Source organism: Cnephaeus nilssonii (assembly GCF_951640355.1).
Source record: "Cnephaeus nilssonii genome assembly, chromosome: 8".
NCBI lineage: Eukaryota > Metazoa > Chordata > Mammalia > Chiroptera > Vespertilionidae > Cnephaeus > Cnephaeus nilssonii.
In genome coordinates, this window is record NC_137079.1 from 23,605,711 (window position 1) to 23,626,783 (window position 21,073).

The following is a 21,073-nucleotide window of genomic DNA, read 5'->3' on the forward strand; positions in this document are numbered from 1 at the left end:
AAACATTGGAAGCTTTCTAAAATGACAAATAGGCAAAAAAAAATTTTTTTTTCTTATAATCTTGTTTACACTATTAATTTCTTCATTATCCACTTTTTAAAATAAATAGAGCAGAGGAGACATTGTCATTTCCTGTTTATGAACAAATCTCTAATTATCCCTGTGAGAACTACCCAGTCTAATTGCAGGGGCCAACAAGTCCCCTCAAGGTCCCCAATCTGTGGTGGCATTTGACAGTTCACAGACATGCCCCTCTCCGGGCATCAACCAACAACTGAATCTTAAGATGGCCTCTCACCTTCATGTACCTCCACTCCAGCACCTCCAAGAATCACAGCCACAAGTCTTCCAGCCCCATTCCTGGGGGGCCAAGGAGGCAGAGTTTGTAACTTGGAACGGGACCCCATTTGGGAAAGGTAGTTAATTCCTGTGTTACCATCATAGAAAGACCTAGAACTTAGAGAGGGGCTTGAAGAGAATCGTTACCCCTCCTACCACACACCACACACCACACACACTGCACTGTGGGCCCAGATGGGAACATCGGAAGGTTGGCCTGAGCCCACAGTTTAAGGACATTTTCACTGCGATCGTTGACCAGTTATTATTATGGTTGTTGCTTTTATTAGAAGGGGAAAAACAGTCAAGAAGGATGTGGGTGTGTATATTTCTTGAATTCAGAGGTTCATGGGGGAGGGGTGGAAATCCATCAAAAAAATGTCCTTAGTACAAAAGTTGGCAAAACAAATAGCTCTCTTAAAAAAAAAAAAAAAAAAAAGCTGAACTGTGTAACAGGAGAAATTCTCTCACAAGAGAGAGTGATCCTGAGCCAAGCAGGCAGAGGAAAATTTTTCCGATCCTGAGCCAAGCAGGCAGAGGAAAATTTTTCCAGCATGTCAGGAACGAAACTGACATTCCATTAAGGGAAATAAAGGGGGGGCTGGAGGGAAGAGTAAGGGGGGAAAGGCACCAGGATTCAGACGGAGCTTTAAATTTTAAATTCCAGACGGGCCCTGGGTGAGAGCGCGTCCCCCTCGGCAGGCACACCACGGCCGGGTTCTCTCTTGAGATCCCAGTGGACATTTCCTGTTCAGCCTCTGGAAATTCAAGCCAAAAAATTACAAAACATCCTTTTCCCCGAAACCAAGCGCTTGGTTCTGAGACCATCCCCTGCGCACGTCCGTGATCTCAGGCCTGCCCTCCCCTTCCTTCCGCGGAACCCCTCCCTGACCAGCGGCTCGGCTTCCCAAGGAGAGCTGATGGATCGGTAGCAGGTGGTGCGAAACCAGAGAGAAACGACCCCGGGACCCCGGGACCGAGGCCGAAGAGGTAGGAACCGAGGGACTGGGCATTCTTGCGATCCTTTGACATTTATTGAGCTTGTCCTTTAAGCCTCGGGCGAGGGCATTTTCGCGGATGGGTGTGTGTGGTGGGTGGGTGGACGCAGAGAATAAGGTCAGACGTTTCTTTTCCCACGCTCTTTGCAAATTTAATTCCTGGGTCCCTGGAAGCAGACGTTTTATTTGAGTTCCGATGTGAAAAGTGTTATGGCAGAATTCTAGGAATTCCCTTCCTTTTTCCCTTTCTTTCTTTTCTCTTTTCTTTTTTACTTTACTTTACTTTTTTTTTTTTTGAGTCCCTGGAATGCCAAGGAGCATTTACAAATACCTTCAGCTCTGAATGGATTCAGAGAGAAATGACCGGCGTGGGAAGGCTAGGAGAAGGCATTTTCGTCCTGATGAACTGGGGTCCAGCTGTTTCCCAGGGCCTGGACCATGTGTTCTTCTCACTCCCCAATGCTCTCTCCTTCCCTCTCTCCCACCCGCCATCATGGATGGGGACACCCCTTGAGTTGTCCCTCCGGACATGGAGAGGTGGCACGTTGAGCATCGGTGCTGTGGGTTTATGGGCAGAGCCCCAGGGCAGGGTCTGTGGCAGAGCTAACTGGTCTACCCAGTCAGCCGTATGTGGCCCTCGGCTTCCTTAGGGACAGGCTCCCAGCTGTGGTCGCTGAAAGCTATGGCAACACATGTGCTGACATCGGGCTGACTCAGAGGACTCAGCATGGCTTCTGGTGAGGAGCACTCGGAAATTTATGGAGCGGTCATAAATGAGACATTTCAAATGCCCTTTCTAGGCACTCCCACGGCACTGGCTCCTCTGAACCACACATTTTTCTCCTCAGCCACATGCTGCTATGCACTGTTCTCTAACAGCCTAGCAAATGGCAGAATGAAATGAACAAATCTAGTTATAACCTATTAGACAGCCACTAACTCTTGTTGAGCACTTGCTGTGTGCCAGGCATCATTCCAAGGGTGGTACGTATCATCATCATCATCCCCATTTTACAGACGAGGAAACTGAGGCAAGAGACACAACTAGCCAGTGGCAGAGGAGGGATCGGAACTGAGGTAGCCCCAGTCTGGAGTCCATGCCACCATGCTCTGAAACAAGGGACACTGGGCTTTGAGTCTTGGTTCCAGCATTGTCTAGCTAGGTGACTTTGGACAAGTTCTATATCCTCAGCCTCAGTTTCCTCATCTGTGAAATGTGATAGTCATAACCCCGCCTCACAAGGTGTTGTGAAAGGTAAGTTCATTGTAAAATATTATTCTTCTGAAGCAGGTGGACAATGCACCCTCCCCCACCCCACCCCCCACCCCCAATCTGAGTGTGCTGTGTGACTGTGGAGGAATCCCTGGCAACTGAAAGGCTCACGTTCTGCAGAAGGTAGCAATGGGGCCTTGTTAGGTTTGTACCTTCCATCAGGGACGTTGGGGTTCAGTTGCCAGCCAGTGCAAGACTGTAGCTGACAGCTTACTAGAGTCTAAGCTCCCTAAGGACAGGGTTCGTGTTTTATTTTATTTATTTGTTTCTCTTAGAAGATGTTTCTTATGCCTCAGTCTAAGGACATTGCTCTTCAGAAGGGACACAGGCTCCCCTTTGGGGAGGAGTGCAACCAGGAGGAGCCTGTAGGTGCTCCAGGAGCCGCCTCCTCCCACTTCTAGCAAAGCAGCTACATCTCTACCTGACGTACATGGCGGGGTGCAATTTGAAAGAAAGTTTTGAAAATTTGTCAACTGCTGACCTGGAACAAGGAATGTTTTGTCTCAGGTGAAATGACTGATTGTGGGACAGAGTGGATTTTCAGAGGGATTTCTAGCTTGTCCTGTCTAGACTTTCATTTGGGCCTCCCCATCTGCCTCCTACTTAATGATCATCTCCTGCCCTGGGGAGGCACGTGCCTGCAGGCTCAGGAGGTGAGAGCTTCCCTCTCAGGCAACCCATCCTCACGTGCAGGGGCCGACACGGGGCAGGGCCGCAGAGAGCTGAGATTACAACCTGGCCTCTCTCTGAGTTTTTTCTGAATGTGCCCTCCTCACTTCTGTTCATAGTTATGGGCTGCATGATCAATGATCATAATAGCCAGTGTAGATCTTCCTTAATGATACCAGCTTCCTTATTGAGCCACTGTGCTGAGCACATTACACAGGTGAACTCATGCCCTCCTCACAAAAGCCCTAAAAGGCAGCATTCAGCCTGATGTCCCCTCTGCTGATGAGGAAGCTAAAGGGAGAGACACCAAGCAACTTGCTCCAGGTCACACAGCCCGTTAGTGGTGGTGAAGGTGGGATTGAAGCTATATCCCCTGAGTCTGAGCAAACTGCCTTGAATATTTTTGTAGCCCTCTTTGACAGAGGTAAGAGGAATATTGTGAATATAGTTCTTTCATATTTTGGGCAAAGGATGCCCCTGAGAATAGGCTGAGAAGAACAGTGACAGAGCGAGGGCAGAAAGTTCCACGGAAGTTCTGTGAAAAAGCGGACTCAGGATTCTTGTCCATCTCTGGTAAACTTGACCTCTCCTCTGAGAGGTTATGGGGTTTAGTGAGAAAGAGCCATCTCTGGAGCCAGACTCCCAGGTTCAAATCCCAGCTCTACCACATATTAGCTAGGTCATCTTGGGAAAATTATCAAAATAATGATATCCTATGTAGAGGGATGAAAAGAACAGTGCCTATTTCACAAAGATAGTATGATACCTTCATCCACATAAAGCATTTAGAACTATGTCTGGCACAAAGTAAACACTCAATAAACATGTTGTTATGTGTAAAAGAGGTTGTGCGATTAACTTAGGTAAGGTAGCTGGACATAAGAAGTAACTGGTGCCGAAACCGGTTTGGCTCAGTGGATGGAGTGTCGATCTGCGGACTGAGGGGTCCCGGGTTCGATTCCGGTCAAGGGCATGTACATTGGCTGCGGGCACATCCCTGGTGGGGGGTGTGCAGGAGGCAGCTGGTCGATGATTCTCTCTCATCGATGTTTCTAGCTCTCTATCCATCTCCCTTCCTCTCTGTAAAAAATCAATAAAATATATTTTAAAAAAAAAAAGAAGTAACTGGTGTTTGAGACTATAAAATGGGCCCTAATCATTCGAACTGGGGATGAAAAGATTGTGCTTGGACCCCAGCCAGGAAGGACCCAGGGTCCCTAGGAGATAACTTAGGACCTACGTGAAAGAGCTTAGATGTTCTGCCAGGGATTAAAGAGGTAGAATTGAAACAACACATCTTTAGGGTTGGCCTCGCCAAATTGGATCTTTGATTAAATGAAATATAATTTATTTATCCTTGCCATTATGGAAATTAGTCCCAACCATTAGACCTATTGTTATTTCAAAAAAAAATATGCTTGTTTTTCTCAATGACTAAATGACATTCACTGAATCACTTGTGTTTTTGGAAGGATGACTTTAGGATTTCAAGCTGAGATATAAAGGTTCAAAGCTAAATATAGCTGATTTAAAGGGAAAAAAAAACAGTAAGGAAAGCATGACTTACAGAAGAATCCTGTGGCTTTTTCAAAGAACAAACGTGTGAGCATAGCTTAAGTCCGGATTAAATTTGCAATGATTTTGAAAGTTGGGTGCATGAATCGGCCGACCTTTCCCTGGAAGTAAAAGTAGGCAATAAGTAAATTAATAACGGCCATTTAGTGAGCACTTACTATGAGCCAAGCCTTGTGCCAAGTGCGTCCTGTGCGTTACCTCATTTGTTTAATCCTCATGACCACCTATCAGGTGAGAGCTATTATTACCTTCAGTTTACAAGTGATGACAGAAAGGTGTACAGAAGGAAGTAACACGCACGAAAACACACAGCTAGTCAGTGCTAGGTTGGCATTTTAACTCAGGACTATCTGGTTTGGGTATGGGTGCCTAAATCTCACATGATGGTTCTAGTAAATTGAACCCTCCCTAATAGAAGCTATTTCTGTTTGTTTGAAGAGCGCTGTCTTTGGAAGTGGATGGAGAGAGCCATAATTCTTACAGCACAAGGTCTAAGTGCAACACGCTTAGCCATTGGGAAGAGCAGGGGTCAGCAGGTGAAAAGGGCACGGGACAGGGGAGGCAGCTGTACCTGTGTAAGCAGACCTTCAGGCATAGCCAGGTGTGGGTAAACCTGTGAAGCAGGTTGTCTTCTTAACCCTTCCTGGTGCACTCCCAGAGGCCCCCTGTCTCCAGGATTCCGCTCTCCTTTTCTTTTCCATTTATTTTCTCCTTTTTATTGAAGTTATTGGCGTGAAACTGGTTAACAAAATTATACAGGTTTCCGGTGCACAATTCTACAACACATCATCTGTACGCTGTATTGTGTGTTCACCACCCCAACTCAAGTCTCCTTCAATCACCATTTATTTCCCTCTACCCTCCTTTACCTCTCCCACCTCCTTCCACTGACAATCACTACCCTGTTGTCTGTGTCCATGAGTTTTTCTCTTTTTTGCTCAATCCCTCCAACCCCCCAGCGAGTACTCCCCCACACAGCTCTCAGCCTGCTCTCTAGCTATGAGTCTGCCTCTATTTTGCTTGTTAGTTCATTTTGTTCATTAGATTCCACATATGAGTGCAATCATATGGTACTTGTCTTTCTCTGACTGGCTTATTTCACTTAGCACAATACTCTCCAGGTCCATCCATGCTGTTGCAAAGAGTAAGTTTTCCTTCCTTTTTACAGCTGTGTAGTATTCCAATGTACCACAGCTCTTTTACCCATGCATCTACTGATGGACACTTGGACTGCTGCCAAATCTTAGCTGTTGCAAATAACACTGCAATGAACACAGGGGTGCATATATTCTTTTGAATTAGTGTTTCCAGTTTCTTCAGATAAATCCCAGCAGTGGAATTGCTGGGCCATACGGCAGTTCCATTTTTAATTTAATTTTATTTTTTTAGGTAACTCCCTACTGCTTTCCACAGTGGCGGCCTCTCTCCTTTTCTTAATGGATCTGGTCACTCCCTAACAACACAGAGAGGGTCCCAGCCGTGGCCTCCCACTGAGCCCTGCTGTGCCCGGAATCCCCCAGTATCCCATATCTAAAAGTAATCCTATTTGTTGTTCCTCAAAGCCTCCGCTTGACTTTTAGCAAGCCATTAATGAATGAATGAATTGATATGCAGGTACAGCTCCAGTGGGAGACTTGGATTTCTCTGTGACAGTGCAGAGGAGAAGCATTTTGGAGTAAGGAGACTCCCTAGGTAGCCCTCACCACACACCACAGTTGTTAAACTCTCCGACGCTGGAAAGATAAACTCCCTGCTGAGGGCCTGCAGTCCAGATTGGAAGTTTTTCCTGTGTTACTTGAGAGAGAAGTGGCTTTTTTGACATTTTAAAACATTTAGAGCAGCAGCTCAGCCGGGACAGCTCTAGGAGCAGTGGAAGTATGTGATGTCCTTCCTCGGTGCTTGGAGCACTGTCTTCGTCCGCTTCTGTCTCCCGTGGCCCTTTTCCACCCGCTTCTCAGCCTCTCACATCCAGACTCGCCTTCCTTCCTCAGCTGTAGGTAGCAAGGCCTTGAGGTCCTTAATTCACTGAACAACCTTAAAGCACTCATGTCCCAAGTGTGGGTGTGTTTACAACAAGATCCAGTTTTTCTTTCTGGATGACAATAGAATTTAGGAATCAGCAGTTTGAGGAGGTTGTTTTTTTTTTTTAAGTTTATTTTTCTATTAAAGTGTATATTCAATCTTAGTTTGTATTAGTTTCAGGTGTACTGCATAGTGGTTAGACAATCATATTCTTTACCAAGCGTTCCCCTTGATATTTCCAGTGCCCAACTGCACCATTCGTAGTTATTATAATACTAGAGGCCCAGTGCACGGATTCATGCACCAGTGGGGTCCCTCCCCATGGCCTGCGGGGATCGGGCTGAAACCGGCATCCAACACCCCCCAGGGCTGTAGTAGTGCGCCAAGTTGCAGGCAGCTGGGGAGGAGCCTCTTTGCTCATCCCGGCCCGCTCATCCCTGTCAGCTGAGCGTCTGCCCTCATCTTCCTCCCAGCCCCTAGCATTTCATGGTCTGCTGCACCCAGCTATGGAGAAGTGGGTCCCTAGGGTGGAGACTGAGGCTCGGAGAAGTGGGGTGAGTGCCCGAGGGGCGCCTGGGGCAGACTGGGGAGTTGTGGTAGCTGTGCAGCGAGGCCGCCCACTTCTCGAGCCACCGTGCAAGTCCTGGGGTGGCTCTGGTCTGATAGGAGGAGGCGGGCGCTAGGGATGGAGTTCCTGGTCTCTTTTTTCCCCTCCCTCCATCCCTCTGTCCCAGCTGCCCAGGGAGGACATGGTCGGAGAGGTTGACGGGGGTGGGGAGCACCACGCCTCTGGAGCAGTGCCTGGGGAGCAGTGGAATTTGGGCAGATGGCGGGGCCTCACAGTGCGAACTGCAGTTCAGCCCCACCTGCTTGTGATCCTTCATAGACTCAATCGCCCGTTTCTCTTTTCGTCAGTCTAAGTTGACTGCCCCCTGGTGGTCAGTGTGTGTCATAGCGAAATTCGTGCATAGTGCGGTCCCTAGGCCTGGCTGGGATAGAAGCGCCAGCTTCTGGTGTGAAAGGGCAGGTCCCAGCTGACCTCTGGGCCCTGGGCAGCACCTGAGCCCCTAGGCCCCCAAGTGCCCCCCTCCGCCTGAGTCATCGGCTCTCTCAGTGCCTGGGAGCCGGGTGGTGGCCCCGTTTCCCCCACCCCCCCCCACCCCCCCCACCGCCGCCGCTGCTGGTCACCATCTGTGGGGCAATTGGACCCTGCTCACATCCACCTTGGCCTGGCGCCACCCGCTCACCTGCTCCACCATCCCGCCTCTCCTTGGGGCCCATGGAGCCAACAGTGCCTCCACTGCCGCCCCTTGCCAGTGCAGCATCGCCGACGTCCGCCATGTTCTGCGCCGCCCCCTGGTGGTCAGTACACGTCATAGCGAGCAGTTGAACTCCCCAGTCGAACTCCCAGTTGAGGGGACAATTTGCATATTAGGCTTTTATTATATAGTATTATTGACTATATTCCCTACGCTGTACTTTACATCCCCATGACTATTCTGTAACTACCAATCTGTACTTCTCATTCACCTTTTTTATCAGCCCCCCCTCTGGCAACCATCAGTCTGTTCTCTGTATCTGTGAGTCTGCTTCTATTTTGTTTGTTTGTTTATTTTTTCTTTAGATTCCACATATAAGTGAGGACATATGGTACTTCTCTTTTTTCTAACTGACTTATTTCACTTAGCATAATGCCCTCTAGGTTCATACTAGTATATGCTGTCACAAATGATAAGATTTCATTCTTTTTTATGGCCGAGTAATATTCCATTGTATATATATACCACAACTTCTTTACCCACTTGTCTATGACAAGCACTTGCATTGCTTCCACATGCTGGCTATTGTAAATACTGCTGTAATGGACATAGCGGTGCATATATTCTTTCAAGATAGTATTTTGGATTTTTTTCGGATAAATACCCAAAAGTTGAATCACTGGGTCATACGGCAGTTCCATTTTTAATTTTTTGAGGTAACTCCATACTGTTTTCCACAGTGGCTGTACCAATCTGCCTTCCAACAGTGCACTAGGGTTCCCTTTTCTCCACATCCTTGCCAACACTTGTTGGTTGATTTATTGATAGTTCCCATTCTTACAGGTATGGGGTGATATCTCATTGTGGTTTTAATTTGCATTTCTCTGGTGATTAATGATATTGAACATCTTTTCATATGTGTATTGGCCATTTGTATGTCCTCTTTGGAGAAGTGTCTTTTCAGATCCTCCGCCCATTTTTTAATTGGATTGTTTGTTTTTTTGATGTTGAATTTTATAGCTTCTTTATAAATTTTGGGTATTAAACCCTTATAGGATATATCATTGGCAAATATCTTCTCCTATTCAGTAGGTTGTCTTTCGTTTTGTTGATGGTTTCCTTTGCTATGCAAAAACTTTTTAGTTTGATATAGTCCCATTTGTTTATTTTTTCTTTTGTTTCCCTTGCCCAAGGAGATATATCGGAAAAATATTGCTGAGAGAAATGTCAGAGATTTACTACCTATGTTTTCTTTTAGGAGTTTTATGGTTTCAAGTCTCACTTTTGAGTCTTTAATCCATTTTGAGTTTATTCTTGTATTGGTGTAAGAAGGTGGTCTGGTTTCATTTTCCTGCATATATCTGTCCAATGTTTTGAGAGGGGTTTTTAAGGATTTTGGAATATAGGTCCTTCTAGACACCCCCATCACACTATGAACCAGCACTCACGTGGGGCCCGTCAGTAGTTACGGAGAGTCCTAGCTTAATGACTAGGGGTGGAGTTAGGGAAAGGGAGGGAATCTGTTGTGTATCCCAGGCCACCCAAGATCTGTGGGGTTGGGAGTGGTGGGCTTCCACCTTCTGCACTTTCATTCCTGAAGAGGTGATAGGAATATTCCCTTCCTTAGCCTCGCCCTCTATTTTCAAAACAAGGAGGTCTGAAGAGACTGAAGCGGACAGTAGTTGAAAAGGCAGACACAAAGCAGAACAGAATGTCCCAAGGCAGCCGGGGGAAGGCTTGTATGTTCATTGTTCAGCGTGAGGCTCTCTTGGATGCTCGGAACTTTCCATAGTTGGACTTGCTGGCTAATCATTACCATCTGCGTGGTTGCTGCAGCCAACCCTTTGCTGGGCCTGCCAGTCGCGTTGCCGGGCCAACCTGAGGGCTGCAACAGCTGCTGCCAGCTGCGGAGGCCCCCTCAAGTGTTCTTCAGGAACAGGCAGGCGTGCCCACTGACTGCTGACCCGGCCGTTGGTGAGTGGCTTGCTCTTCTGCCTGCCTCCTGGCCTCTTGCAGTTGGTTGTCCAGAGCCTGGTCTGGTTTCTCAGTCTCAGGTTTCCTCTCCCAGCAGGCCTGTGACACGTCTGTGAGTGAGCAAAGCCTGCTCCTTTCCTTGGAGTGGCTCAGTAACCAACATGCACTGCACTGCCTTGCACAGATGCAGAGATACGTCATGGAAAAAAGAGGCCTGCGTATACTTTAGAAAATAAACAGCTGTCAGGGCTCTAGGCACGTATCAGCTGTAGCCTGGTGAGGCATTTAGTTTGCTTCCAGAATCATGGGCATCAGGGCTGAGAGGGATCGCAGAGACTTTCTAGTCTAAACCCTTCATTTTACAGATGAGGAGAATGAGGCTTACAGACGTAGTGACTTCCCCAAGGTCACAGAACTAGGGTCCAGGGGACCCTTTCTCTCATAAAACCAATCTGTTGTGTGGATGCTCTTGAAAAGTGACTAAAACTATATGGGTGCTGGATATTTTCATTTAACCTTGTAAAGTCCACTCTCCTCTGTGTCCAGGAGGTTGATCTGAATGGCTCCCTTGCATTTGACTTTCAGTTAGGTTCAGTCAATGGAGGCTACGGTTGGAAATCAGAGGGAGGGAAGAGAGTGATCCAGAGGTATTTATCCCATTTTCTCCTTTCCTGCTGGGTTCCCATTGGGGGGGGGGGGGGTTGTGTCCTCTGACTGAAGACCACAACTCCTCTCAGACAGCCCTCGCCCCGTGGCTCTGTCCCGCAGACCCTTCAGGCCTAGGGTAGGAGCAGAGTCCCCCCACTATACATCCCTGGGAAATTGCTATCTCTTGAGGTCACTCAAACTCCACTCAGGCCTTTGTGAACAGTCTCTTTATGAAACTCTCAAATTGGAGAGTGTTACCTGCCAAGGTCCTGGCTGATAAATGTGGACATGTGGCTTTGTTTGTAAGAGAAAGAAAAATCTATAGCCATGACTTTTTTTTTTTTTTTTTAGCCATGACTCTTTAGATTACCTTGGCTTGACAGTTTCTCAGAATTTTTTTTAATGACCTTGAACTCTTTGAGGACTGCTAATCCAGTATTTTGTATGACGTCTCTCAATTGGGATTTGTCTTATGTTTTTCTCATTATTACACTGGGGTTGTGCGTTCTTGGGAATGTCACAGAAGTCAAGTGCCATTTCATTGTGTCCTATCACAGGTATGTACTGTCAACATGACTTAGCATTGTTGGTGTTAAGCTTGACTACCTGGCTGAAGCAGTGTTTGTCAGATTTCTCCACGTAAAGTCTTTTCCCCTTTTCCATGTGCACTTTTGGAAGGAAGTTACTCTGCACAGTGCATGCTAACGGAGTGGAAGTTAAGCATTGCCTCATTGAGGGTGGAGTATCTATATAAATTACTTGGAATTCTTCTTCATGGGATATTTGTCTCATCTCTTGATTTATTTAGTTGTTCAATCATTATTTATATTCGTAGAGACTCGTGCATATTTATTTTATACGTTAAGTTTGTAATCCAATACTAATTTATTAATTTTATCGCTCAATTTGTCCCAACTTTGGCCATTGGGAGCTCTTTTAATTGACTTCTATGTCTCTTTGTTATACTCCCATCAACGTGGGTTTTGGTGGTTTCTTGGTTGGTTGGTTTTTAGCACTATCTTTACTATCTAGCATTGGAAGATGATCAGGGCTCATCTTGTATGGTTCGTGCCCCAGTACTAGATTCAGCCATTTTTCCAAGTAACCTTGGCTTCTTTTATTAGAGAACAGTATTAAAAACCAAGTTCTGGGTGCTGAGTATGCTTGTTGCTATTGAGGTGCTGTTGCTTCTAGTCCCTTTTAGTTAATAGAGCAAGAAGATATACAGTATGTGTGTATACTAACCTGTGCATATACACACATTTATAACTATTTCTATATGCAATCATCTGACTCTATATTAAGCAAAACATGAATTGATACTAATGTTTCCAACTCTAATCCATTACCACATGGATCTTTCTAGACCTCCCTTTGCTTATCTATAAGTTCCCACTCCAACAGTGAGAAATCCGGCTCCCACCATCTGCCATCCATTTACTTCATTGTTCAATTGCAGTATACTAATCTAGTGGTATTAGAATTGTTAACACGTACTCTCATGGGAAACAACTTTATCAGCTAGATTACAGTGTTTATATGTTCAATTTCTTTTGCCTTTAGTCTTACAGATGCCACTCATTTCCTGAGTTAGTTAGGTCAGCACCTCTTCCTCTCCAGCCCCTTCCGTGAAGTTGTTTTATACATTTGTAGTACAGTTAGGTTGTTTTGCCATAGTGTGCATTCCATCCTGGGATCTCCTGGTCTCCTCAATAGTTTTCCTTTAATTTGCACACAGTAGGTTCACTCTTTGTGCTGTAAAGTTCTGTGGGTTTTGACAAATGGGTAGTGTCATGTTCCCACCATTATGGTATCATATAGAGTAGTTTCACACCCTAAAGATAACCACTGTGCGTCACCTATTAAGGTTTGTGGAGAAATAACACCTGGGAAAGAAAAAGGAGCAAAGGCAAGATTGGGCAGGAGAGCCATCACTTTGTGATGCAGGCGGGACTAAGTCTCTGCCTGACCAATGCGGAGCTCCAAAGCAAAGATTGACAGTTTAGAGAGGGGTCCCATGTTGGGCAAAAATGGTCAGGCCTTTATACTACCGCCTTGCTCAGCCATTGGCTGGGGATTGCCAGAGAAGACTGATCTGGGCTCAAAAGCTGAGGCAGACCCTGAAGGCACTGACAGCTGGAGATGATCAGATCGCCACATTCCTTGAAGCTGGGTTGCTAAGTCCTCTCTTGGAGAGGGATCTGAGTGCTGCAGCTCTGTGTCACCAGAAATATATTTGGAAGTTCCAAACAGAGGTTGGCTGACCATTGGTCAGGAATCCTGAGTAAAGGATTCCTGTATCCGGTGGGATTTGGAATCAGATCATCCCATTGGCCCCGTTCAGCTCTTGGGCCCTAGGACTGTCCTTCGGCCTGGTTTGGTCCAGGCAACCCAGGTATTCCGTTTCTCACATTCATTGTATCTTGCTCAAGTCCCTGCTCCCCTTCTTGCACTGACCATTGTATGCCCTGCCCTGTCCTACAAGTAGGTCAGAGCTCCTCCTTTCTTTCCGGGACTATTCATGGTGATTCCTGGGGACCAAAAGTTGGAGTCTATAGCTCTCACTTCCGCTGTCCACACCTTTGTAGATCCTAGATGCTCAAGGAAATGGTTATAGTATCAATAGCAATGTGGACCACAGATTTTGAGCATAGACAAGAAGTTTGCGAGTTGAAAGTTGAAAAATTCAAAGCTAAGACTATACAGAAACCAAGTCCTGATTGGACATGACCCCTCCTTGGAACGTGGAAAAAGCAAAACAACAGTGCTCCCTACTGAGCTATGCATGTATCACATCTAGCAAGGTATGAGAGTTTCATTTTCTCCATCCTGACTCCCACGCCATGGGTGCCCTGGGATTTTCACCAGCAGGTGCAGTGTTTTCCGGTGCCATTCTGGTCTTCCTCTGCAGGAAGGTGGAAAACGTGCAGACTTCCTGAAGAAAGAGCGGTTCTGTTCTCTTCTACCTGGACTTACTCTTCCTTTTGTTTAACCTGCTTGAGGTTAGAAGCCTGTTTTAGTCCTGTAACTTGACTGCTCTGTCTGGCTCACAAATGTTCTCAGATAAATAATTCAGGTCTTCACATGACCTCTTAGGACAGTCTTAACTTCTAAGCCTAAGGAAATTTGTATATTTGCTTTGTCTCTCTTTAGAGATTTCCTTTAAATATTTGCTTCTACTTTCTTCATAGCACACTCAGACTCCACAGACTCTGTTTGTTTTGCCCAGCTAGAGAACAGTAGCATTTTTTTTATATTCATGCTATTTTTATACAGTGAACCGGGCATAATGATTTCAATTTCAAAGATTCGCAAATTAAAGCACTGCCTGGAACCCAGGCCTTCAGGACTCCTGCCAGCCTTCTGGTTTTCCTGTCTGCTTTGTCATTTCTCATTTGGATGGCTAAAGCGGGCACCTGCTGGGTCAGAGAGTGGAAATAAAGAATTGGTGGGTGAACTCTCCTTCCCCTCCACCCCCAAGACCAGACAGTGAGGTTGGAATCCACGTTTAAATATCCAAAGGCTGCTCCAGGTCACTATTCCAAAGTTGCATGAGACCCAAAAAAGTAACAGGAGTTAATACTCCAAGATGACACTTGTGGTCACTGAGTCCAGGATGTTTGAGTTATAGGCAGGTTCTATCTCTGAAAACAACACCAGGGCAGAAAAAAATAGCCTGCTTTAAAAGAAAATTAATAAAAAGCACACAAAGAACATACTGTCCATGAACCATTATGTAGGAATATAAATGACGAGTAAATGAAATAAAAAAGGAAAGAAGGTGTGTTTTTTTAAGTGCTTGCATTCCACTCCCTGAGAATACAGATTGAAACTGTGAACTTGGCGGCTGTTTCCAGAGTAGAAGAGGAGGGTCACAGGTCAGAAGCACGAGCTCTCTTCTGGAAACTGCCAACTTATTAGAGGTGACAGATGCATCACCTTGAAACAGGGAACAAAGACTTTTTTTTTTTTTTTTTTTGGCCAGAATTCCGTTTTGCTGGCACAAAGTATTAGAGAACAGTCACACACAGAGTGGCTGGTGGAATTATAGAGGAATTTCTGAGAATTAGCCTTAGGCAAAAGGCATTTGGCTGGGAACTGGCACCGAATACCTACCCTGTAAGTAAGCATGTGACTTTCATCTGACTTAATTTTTTTCAGTCCAGAGGGTTTCAAGGCCAGAGAAAAGGTCCCGACCTGGGTTGTGGGCGTGTTCACTATTCAGAGTAAACTGAGAATAAATTCAAAGACAAACCGCCAAAGGGCATTTTTCCCTTTGACACGGAGTATAACTGAGATGGTTTTTAAAGTAATTTTTAAAAATTTTCTAATCAAAATAACAGACATGTAATCTTTGTATTTGGCTTAAGTGTGATTGAAGGAAATCAGGATCGAGGAAAGAACAAAGGACTGGGTGGGGGCGGGGGAATCTGAGTCCTGGTTCCAGCTTTGGCACGGTTTCTGTAACCTTGGGCACGTCTCTAGCATCCTGGCCTTAGCTCACTCTTATATAAATATAAGAAGGTGGAACTCGATGGCACCTAAAGGCTTTTCCAGCTTTGTCCTAGGAATCAGTCTCTTAGTTTTGATTTTTTTTCCTTATGGTTAGGCAGTGCCAAAACAATGATGTGAGATGGAGGAAGTTTATTTGGAATAGGGCATAATTTTGCTTAGCAATGATGGCTGTGGGTCGTGGGGGTAGGGGGGAGATTTTACAGGCAGATTCAGACAGAGCTAAACTTTGGGAAGTACGGACATAACTCAGATATAATATGGGTTCAGTTCCAGACCACCACAATAAAGCAAGTCACGATGTTTTGGTTTCCCAGTGCGTACAAAAGTTAAGCTTATACTATACTGTATTGTAGTCTATTAAGTGGGCAATGGAGTTATCTCTGAAAAACAATGTACATGCCTTGATTTAAAAACATTTTATTACTAAAACAATGCTAACCATCATCTGAGCCTTGAGCAAGTCAGAATCTTTTTGCTGGTGGGGAGGGTCTTGCCTCGATGATGGCTGCTGACTGCTTAGGGTGGTGGTTGTGGAAGTTGGGGTAGCTGCAGAAATTTCTTAAAATCAGAGAACAATGAAGTTTGCTGCATCAATGGACTCTTCCGTTCACAAGCTATTTCTCCATAGCATGTGATGCTGTTTGATAGCATTTTATTTATTTAGAACTTCTTTCAAAATTGGAATCAATCCTCTCAAATCCTGCCACTGCTTAATCAACAGGTGTACATAATATTCTGAAGCCTTTGTTGTCATTTCAACAATCTTCACAGCGTCTTCACCAGGAATAGATTCCCTCTCAAGCAATCACTTTCTTTGCTCATCTATAAGAAGCAACTCCTTATCCATTAAAGTTTTGTTGTGACAACCCGGCAACTCAGTCACATCTTCAGGCTCCACTGCTAATTCTATTTTTTTTTAAATATTTTATTGATTTTTTACAGAGAGGAAGAGAGAGGGATAGAGAGTTAGAAACATCGATGAGAGAGAAACATCGATCAGCTGCCTCCTGCACACCCCCCACCGGGGATGTGCCCGCAACCAAGGTACATGCCCTTGACCGGAATCGAACCTGGGACCCTTGAGTCCGCAGGCCTACGCTCTATCCACTGAGCCAAACCGGTTTCGGCCCACTGCTAATTCTAGTTCTCCTGTTATTTCCACCACCCCTGCAGGTGCCTCCTCCACTGAGGTATTGAACCCCTCAGTCATCCATGGGGTTTGGAATCAACTTCTTCCAAATACCTGCTAATGGTGATATTTTTATCTCTTCCTGTGAATCACGAATGTTCTTCATGGCATCTAGAATGGTGACTCATTTCCAGAAGGTTTTTTTTATTTTATTTTGCCAACATCCATCAAATGAATCACTGTCTATGGCAGCTAGAGCCTTACAAAATGTATCTTTTAAATAATAAGACTTGAAAGTCAGAATGACTCCTTAATCCATGGGCTGCAGCATGAACATTGTGTTAGCAGGCAGGGAAAAAAACATTAATCTTGTACGTCTCTATCAGAACTCCTGGGTGACCAGGTACATTGTCAATGAGCAGTAATATTTTGAAAGGAACCTTTTTTTTTCCTGAACAGTAAGTCTCAACAGTGGGCTTAAAAGATTCAGTAAACCATGTTGTAAACAGATGTGCTGTCAGCCAGACTTTGTTGTTCCATTTATAGAGCACAGGCAGAGTGGAGTTAGCCCCATTCTTAACGCCCCTAGCATTTTCACAATGGTAATTAAGCATTGGCTTCAAGTTCAAGTCACCAGCTTCATTAGCTGCTAACAAGAGAGTCCGCCTATCCTTTTGAAGCTTTGAAACAAGGCATTGACTTCTCTCTAGCTGTGAAAGTCCTAGATGGCATCGTCTTCCAATACAAGGTTGTTTCATCTACATTGAAAATTTGTAGCCACGTTCATGAATTATTTTAGCTAGAGCTTCTGGATAACTTGCTGCAGCTTCAATATTAGCACTTACTGCTTCACCTTGTACTTTTATGTGATAGAGATGGCTTCTTTCCTTACACCTCACAAAACAACCTCTGCTAGCTTCAAACTGTTCTTCTGCAGTAGCCTCACCTTCTCCCAGCCTTCATAGAATTGAAGAGAGTTAGGGCCTTGCTTGGATTAGGCTTTGGCTTAAGGGAATGTTGTGACTGGTTTGATCTTCTATCCAGACCACTAAACGTTCTCCATATCAGCAGTAAGGCTGTTTCACTTTCTTATCATTCATGTGTTCACTGGAGAAGCACTTCTCATTTCCTCCAAAAACTTTGCCTTTGCCTTCATTAATCATTTCTAGCTTTTGATTTAAAATGAGAAACGTGTGACTCTCCCTTTCTCTTGAACACTGAGAGGCCATTGTGGGGTTATTAATTGCCTAATTTCAATATTATTGTGTCTCAGGGAATAGGAAGGCATGAAGAGAGGGAGAGAGATGGAGGAATGACTGGTCACTGGGGCAGTGAGAACACACAGTATTTACCGATTAAGTTTGCCACTGTATATGGGCATGGTTCCTGGTGTCCCAAAACAACCACAACCACTGATAGCAAATTGCCACAACAAATATAATAATAACGAAAAACTTTGAAATATTGCCATAATTACCAAAATGTGACACAGAGCCATAACATGAGAAAACACTGTTGGAAAAACGGTGCCAATTGACTTGTGCAACTCGGAGTTGCCACAAGCCTTCAATTTGTAAAAAATGCAATCTCTGGCAAGTGCAATAAAACAAAGTGCAATAAAGTGAGGTATACCTGTATTAGAATTAGGGCTCATTTAATAGCACTCTTTATCTGTAGAGTAGGATGGAGCGATTGCTGGCAAGCAGCTAAGTAATACAGTTCTTCCAGGTACATGTAGTTTGACTACTAGATAATGGGACTCTTTTTCTCCCCAACTTAATGGCCAGAATGCTGATTAGGGTTTGCATTGTCTGAGTCTCACAGAAATCCAACGTATTAGTCGCTAACCAATGTGTTATTCAGTTTTTTCTTACATAAAGGAAATCTGTAGGTAAGCAATCCAGGACAGGCTCAGAGGTTCCGGGGTGTAATGGATTCAGGCTGCTTCAGCCTCAGGAGTAAGCATGGCTGTGTGAATTCAGCTATCCCATCAGCATTCCAGCCAGCAGGGAAAAGAAAGAGCCCCCAAAGGGCTTACCTCCTATCTCAATCCATTTGGGCTGCTAAAATAAAATGCCACAAACTGGATAGCTTATGTATTAAAAACCCAACTATTTATTTCTCTCCGTTTTGAAGCCTGGACTTGCAACATCAGGGCACCAGCCTGGTTGCATTCTGATGAAGCCATTTTCCTGGTTCATAGCCAATGCCTTCTGTGTCCTCACATGTTGGAAGGGGAAGGGATCTCATCTCCTTCACTGGCTTCACGTCCCTGGGTCTAAAGCCCCGAATGCCTATGTCTCTGTACCAGCCAGGGCAGCAAATCAGTCAACACAAGCATCTCTGCAGAGATGCATTTGGGTCCCGTATAGACAACCTTTCACCTTATTTTATAGACTCCTTTTCCCCATCTTTATCTTAGTTTCTCTGCACCACAATAGGCTGTGGGTTTCATTTTTTCCTTTTTCTTTTAAACCATCCTGAGCCTTTCTGCGTTCACAGTAATAAACCTCTTCCCCACAGCCCGTCTTGTCCACAACTTTCCCATCCTCCCCCTCCACCCCAGTCACTCCCCCTCCCATTTCCCTTGGAATGACCCATGGGGGATAAAGAACTTTCTCACTAGGAGAGGCTAAGTGTTCCTCTGGAGAGGACCACAGCTTTGACAGGGTCATGTTTGTGATATCATTGGCTCTTCAATCACATTGCCAAAGTATTCCCAGTAGAATGGGTGAAGAATTTTAACCAAAAAAAAAAAAAAAAAAAGTATCTGCCAAGAGTTAACTTTTCTTCAGCTACTTGAAATCCTTCCCATAAGACCTCAATTCAGTCTCATTACACTTCTTTGAATTAATGTGTATTTTCCCACCCCCCAAATACTCTGATGTGTATGTCTAAAATGTGGCAGCACCCTGAACTTGAGGAACCCTCTGGCTATAACAGAGTGAAGATAATGTATAAACAGGAAGTAAACATTAAACATAAAAAAGGAGAACTATCCTATCTAATAAAAGAGTGATACGCAAATTGACCATCACTCCAACACACAAGATGGCTGCCCCCATGTGGTCAAAGATGGCTGCCCCCATGTGGTCAAAGATGGCCGCCCCCATGTGGTCAAAGATGGCTGCCCCCATGTGAACACAAGATGGCCAACACAAGATGTTGGGGAGGGCAGTTGGGGGCATCCAGGCCTGCAGGGGAGGGCAGTTGGGGGCAACCAGGCCTGCAGGGGAGGGCAGTTGGGGGTGACCAGGCCTGCAGGGGAGGGCAGTTGGGGGCGACTAGGCCTGGAGGGGAGGGCAGTTGGGGTCAACCAGGCCTGCAGGGGAGGGCAGTTGGGGGCAATCAGGCCAGCAGGGGAGAACAGTTGGGGGTGACCAGGCCTGCAGGGGAGGACAGTTGGGGGCAACCATGCTGGCAAGGGAGGGTAGTTAGGGGCAATCAGGCCAGCAGGGGAGCAGTTAGGCGTCGATCAGGCCAGCAGGGGAGTGGTTAGGGGGTGATCAGGCTGGCAGGCAGAAGCGGTTAGGGGCAATCAGGCAGACAGGCAGGCGAGTGGTTGGGAGCCAGCAGTCCTGGATTGTGAGAGGGATGTCCCAGATTGGAGAGGGTGCAGGCTGGGCTGAGGGACACACACCTCCCCCCCCCCCCCCCCCGCCCCGTGCACCAATTTCATGCACCGGGCCTCTAGTGTTGTAAATACAAGTCTCTGAGTTTTCTGGAGACATTAAAATGTAGCCACATACATCTTTATTCTCTTAGCGCTTCCCATCAAGAATGACAGTTAATGTTGAACACCATTCTGTGTGCTCACCCACAGGCTCATTCATTCATTCAGCAAACATTGTATACCATCCAGGGTACAGGCCCTGTGCCAGGCACTGAGCTTGGATACAGAGATACAAAAGCGTACTTGCCATTAAAGAACTCAGATTCTAGTGGAAAGACGAAGGAGTGAAGAGATCATTACAAAATAAAATTGGTAAATGCTATGTTAGAGAAATTAACTAGTGTTATGGGAACACTGGGAAGGAAGGTGATAACAAGCTTGTAGAATGACTACATTTATCAACAAGTGAGCGCCAAGCAGGAACAATGAAAACAAAATAAATTTCCTATCTTTACGAGGTTTACATCCCAGTGAAGGAGACAGCAATAACAACAACAACAAAAAAAGATGTAATATCAGGATTCAGGACAGTGTTATAGAAGGGGGTTTGCTTTGGATCTGGAAGGGTAAATAGGTAGGTGTTAGTGAAAAAAGACATTCCAATCTTTATAAAACCCTCTCACCCCAAAGAAACACCCCCAAAACCCAAACACTGGGGTGGACAGATGGCCGGAGAGGAGGGAGGTGGGAGGCAGGAATGGGTGAGACAGAGCATAAAATATTCCAAAAGGGAGTTATTAGGTGCAATGGGAGGGAGAGCGGGCATTACCCTCTCCCCCCACCCCCACCCCCCACCCCCGAGTTTGGAAGAGCATCCATTCATTGGTTGTCAAACCCAGAAAGGACATTAAATGTGCTCCCTTGCTTTACAGATGAAGAAATAATTCGGAGGGGGTGAAGACGCTTGTCCCAACTCACCCAGCTAATCTGGGGTAGAACCAGGATCAACCCAGATTTCTGTAGAACTCAGCCCAGGCCTCACTCCTGCCCCCGTGCGGG

At 45.6% G+C, this 21,073-nt stretch overlaps 1 protein-coding gene across 2 annotated transcripts in view; it reads left to right on the plus strand.

Moving 5' to 3' along the window:
- Window positions 1-904: 904 nt before the first annotated feature.
- The window catches only part of TACC1 (transforming acidic coiled-coil containing protein 1), a 100,431-nt gene continuing 80,262 nt past the window's right edge, over window positions 905-21,073 (plus strand). Inside the window, exon 1 of one of the 2 annotated variants that reach the window (XM_079778571.1) lies at window positions 905-1,329. The gene's annotated coding sequence lies outside the window, so the exon portion shown is untranslated. The remainder of the gene's footprint in view (window positions 1,330-21,073) is intronic. The other variant, XM_079778573.1, reaches the window with a different exon arrangement.